At 30.3% G+C, this 5050-nt stretch overlaps 1 non-coding gene across 1 annotated transcript; it reads right to left on the reverse strand.

Moving 5' to 3' along the window:
• Positions 1-1169: 1169 nt before the first annotated feature.
• TRNAQ-UUG (transfer RNA glutamine (anticodon UUG)) lies at positions 1170-1241 on the reverse strand. The gene has a single exon. It is a non-coding gene; the product is annotated as a tRNA-Gln (tRNA).
• Between the last annotated feature and the right edge of the window lie 3809 nt (positions 1242-5050).

Consider the following 5050-nt stretch of genomic DNA (forward strand, 5'->3'; position numbering starts at 1 on the left):
TATCAAGAACAAGGGAAATCATGTAACAATTTGATAGATGGATGTAAGTAGGTAAAAAACAAAATAATGGGTAATTAAGAAAACAAAAGACTAACTTGATCAAATAGTAATGTGAAAACACCTCTCATTTAATCGTCACTCATCTTTCACTTCTTTCATTGTTTCAGTTTCCTTGATTCCCTTGCTTTTTCGAGAGAGCCACTATACCAAATGGTTGATTGTTAACCATAATCTCTGCTACATTTTTTAACTAAAAAATACATGATAATCCTAAATATGTTTTCATTTGCTATGAAGAGGCCACATTTTTAGTGTAGGGTGTTCAAAGAATGGGCATTATAATGACTTATAAACATACAAACTATATGCATTAAAAAAAGACAAATGAGTCTTTTTCTCTACAAGATCGAAGTTCCAATTTTCTTCGTCTCTTTCTTTCCCCTTTGACTTTTATATATTTTCAAGAGTTTGTTTATGAAATTTTATTATATTTTTTCACTTTGTTTTTACTCATTTTTTCATGGATTTCACAAAAAAAAAAATTTCTTTTCTATTGCTCATTCTCTCGCCCTTTTCTAAAGAAATGTCCAATTTATTTTATCTTCAATTTTAGGGACCAAGAAGAATTTGAATTTTAGAATCAAAATTGGTCAAATAGTAAAGAAATGATTAGAACTAACTTTCTTAATTACAATCAAAAACAAATTTTCTATATCACTAAAATCAAGGAAAGGGATATAAAACCAATAATTTTTAATTTTCCCTACTATGGCCAAAAACTCCCTCTATATCAATATGAGTATATATTTGGCACACCATTTCGCTCATATCATCTAATATGTAGCCTTATCTAGTCTATTCTTGACTCATCTGTATCTTCTTTTCCTCAAAACCAATCCTCTAAGACTTTCAATCTTAGTCTTCACTATGTGAGAATAAAATAAGATGAGATGCTTTTAAACCTCATGTATGTGGTGGATTATGTGAATGTTATGGTATTTTAGGTTACTCTAAATCATTGTTCTATCAATAAACTTGATGGTTATACATGATTCTTGATCTATTGGCAAAATTGTAGTAAGGTCCTAAAATTGATGGAATTTCTTATTGTTCTATCAATAAACTTGATGCTTATACATGATTCTCGATCTATTGGCAAAATTGTAGTAAGGTCCTACCGGGAGTTGAACTCAAGTCGTTGGATTCAAAGTCCAAAGTGCTAACCACTACACCATAGAACCCTTTTAATGACTAATCTATTGAAAATAAATTGTTTGCGCTTTTCCTTTTTTCATATTTTTTTAAAACAATGCCATATGAGTTAACATAAATAGTACAAGTAGATCACATTGTAATTGTAGATGGTTGAACTTCTAATAATGTAATAATTATTGTTTCCCTTTTGAATTCCATTGATGAACTTCTTGATGTTTTACCTTAAAAAGTTGCAACGTTGGAGGTATAGGTATTTTGGAGGGAGATGATGTAATTTATCAACTCAAATCTCTTCAAAAACTCAATCTCATACTTCAGTTGGTGTACAATGATCCCCTTAGTAGTATACAAAAGCTCCACCTCTAAAAAGATATCATGTTACCAAGGTCAGTCATATCAAATGCATTCATCAATATCTTTTTGAACTTGTTCATCTCTGTGGTGCAGCTCCCTGTCGGAAACATGTCAAAAACATAAAGGCACGCAAAAATCACATTGCCATTAGGGGCGTGTTACACATATACACCATACTCTAGTTCACATTTCTTGAATCCCTACAGCTTGAAAAATGAATCAATTATGAAGTCACCATACATGTTCTAAAATACATCAAATCTGCACCTTCTTTATGGATACTACAACATTCAAACTCACCTATCCAAAATAAGGCATTCTGCAATAGTGACAAGGCCGTTTTCTCTGATACCAAAAAATATGTCACAGGATTGTGCATATTCATGAGAAATTATCCAATTTCTTGGAAATTGAAGAAGCACACCACCATGACTCAAAGCTCATTTGAAGCTGAATACTGAGCCATGTCATATACTATATATGAAATCTAATGTCACTTGGTAAGAGAGAAACTTCAACAAAACCTCTTCCATATTCTTACTATCTCATCTTCTCAACAACTAGATGACATTTTTGCTAAGGCTCTTAATCCTACACCATTCCATAACTTTATCTTTAAGCTTAGCCTACTCAACATATGTGTCACAGTTTAAAAGGGGATAAGTATTAGCATATTAGTAATAGTTAGTTTGTTAGGTTTCACAGTTAGTTAGTTAGGTTGTTAGACTAACTTAAGCACCTCATGAAACATTGTATTACTCAACGATTCTCTCAAATGAATACATTCATTCTTTCACTTTATGTTCAGTTCAATTTATGTTTCTATGGTTGATTCAATCTTCATCTATGACACAATTTAACTTTCTTTTGAGTTAACTACTCAGTTTCTTGTTCTCTCTTAACCCTGAAATCATCCTTGTTGCCTTGTGATTCAAGTTGGAAAGCAAGCATGAAGCTGCCTCAGCTTATGTTGTTGCTGCTATAAAAAATTAATGTAAATGGTAATGTTTGTGAGTGTATGGTTATTTATAGCCACAAAGCATTTATTAGGATGACATCACTTGCATTATGGGACTCTTAACAAGAATCACCATAAACATAGGCTTGTAGGATGATTTTTGCTCCCATTTATGAACATATGTTGAGGCTATATATTGTCCAATGTGTGACACTTACACATAATCACCATAAACATGTAATAATTGGCTTTTTCTTTTGTTTACACAGGAAATTGCTGAATTATGTGAGTCTGAGAAAAATATTGAGAAGGCTCTTGTTTATTATGTAAACCAATGCAAGCAAAAAGTTGCTTAATTTTTTGCTCAGCTAGAACAGTATGATTTTCCATTTTCCACTTAAGGTTTGAAGTCAATAATCTACATCCAAAGAGATTATACTATCTTGTACATCTTTGCAATGGAGTCCATAAGATATCGCTAAACTTAAAAATGAGTGTTTCAAAAATGAAATTTATAAGCCTTAAGTGGTTGAGATAATAAGAATAAAAATGTGATATTTCTCGATGCTAATAATGTGAACATATTGATTCTTAAACTATGGTCTTATTTTCATCAATTATTTTGAATCACACATTAATTTTTTTAGAAGGTTACATCAAACTATATTGAATATTAGCCGAGCATAATTTTGTATGCAAGATGCAGGGGAAGATGTTTCAGTGTTGATGTTGACATATCTTGCAAAGTTATTAGAATAAATATCCACCATGCTCAATTTTTTTAACCATCAACAAATTAATTTAACTTCTCGGAATTTAATGAGTTTTAGGCTTCAATGTTCTTCAATTTGAATACGTCTTGGCCTCTAAATCTTTTCTTTTACAATAAAGTTACATGACTTTTTTAACCATCTCATTATCTTTCATTTTGCATCGGTCAATTTTTCAACCTATTATAAAAAAAAAGTTAACTTATTGAGCTTTAGGCTTTAATGGAACTTTAGGTTTTAATATTCTTCAATTTGATTACATCTTCACATCCTAGTCTTTTCTTTTACAATAAAATTCTTTACTTTTTTTTAGTCTTCTCATTATCTTTTATTTTACGTTGGTCATTTTTTAAATAAAAAAATTATTCTTAATGTGCATAACATCAAGATTATATTTCAGTAGATTATTTTTTCAACAATGGTTATCCTTCTCTTATGACAATTTTTTTAAACGTGTAAATTTTGACAATCCATAATTTCTACTTCAAACTTCTTATTGTGTAAATTTAAACGGTAGAGCATTTGTTTCATTTTCTCTATTTTGAAGGTGATATGAGATGAACATTTCTGATTCACATATAGAAAGTGAATGAGCAACTGACACTCAACTCTAAAAAATTCTTATGCTCTGATCTAGTGGTGGGGTGTATCGGAAAATACTCTAAATTTCAAGTCACTAACCAGTGTAACTGTGAGATTTTTATATTAGAATTGTGCTTACTAAAGAGTGATTTGCCTTAGTCTTTATAGTAGATTCTTAGGATTTAAGGTGTTGAACAAACTACTCTAAACACAATAGGGGTGAATTTTAATATTCAAATAAATTTTATTTTAGAAAAATAATTAATTTTTAAGAAGATAATAGAAACAAAGAATAAGTAGTAAAAAAAGATAAATACCAGATACATAAAGAGATAGAGTAAAATAGATTACACTTAAGAATATCCTAGTTTATCCTTAAAATCATGAGGTCTACTCCAATTCCCAAAAGGTTCCTCTTGTTATTTCCACTAACAACAACTTGAGATATTTCACAGGTTTGGGTCAACATATTCACACCAATAACTTGAGCTTTTACGCAGATTCAACCCAACAACCTTACACAAACAACTTGATTTTTACGAAGATTCATCCCAACAACCTTATATCAAGCTTTTTATAGGTTTAACTTGTAAATTTCAAATCTATTAGAAGATCACAAGAGAACTAGACTCTTGAATAAACAAATTTAGCACAGTCGCAGAACACCACAACTTCCAGATGAAGTTTTTCACTCTCTTAGCACTAATGCGATTTCTAGTGAATAAAACTTATAAACAAATGTGATTTCTACTGAATAAAACTTATATCAAGCTTTTTACAGATTTAAGTTGTAAATTTCAAATCTATTATATGATCACATGAGAACTAGACCCTTGAATAAACAAATTTAGCACAATCGTAAAACACCGCAACTCCTATATAAAGTTTTTCACTCTCTCAGCACTAATGTGATTTCTAGTAAATAAAACTTATAAAAGAAGGAGAAAGAATGAGATTGGAGAGTTAATAATTCATAAATTCGGCATCTCTAAAAGTGAGGAAAGCAATCCTTTATATAGAAAAAAAATTGGCTAAAAAAGGACAATAATCCATGAGCATAGTCGCTCCCAAACCGATTAGGTAAACCTAGAAAAACAACCATAATTTATTATGTCATATAATCGATTAACAATGATACATAATCAATTAAGAGACGTTACTATTGCCTTAA

Source organism: Lathyrus oleraceus, chromosome 2 (genome assembly GCF_024323335.1).
Source record: "Lathyrus oleraceus cultivar Zhongwan6 chromosome 2, CAAS_Psat_ZW6_1.0, whole genome shotgun sequence".
NCBI classification, from domain to species: domain Eukaryota; kingdom Viridiplantae; phylum Streptophyta; class Magnoliopsida; order Fabales; family Fabaceae; genus Lathyrus; species Lathyrus oleraceus.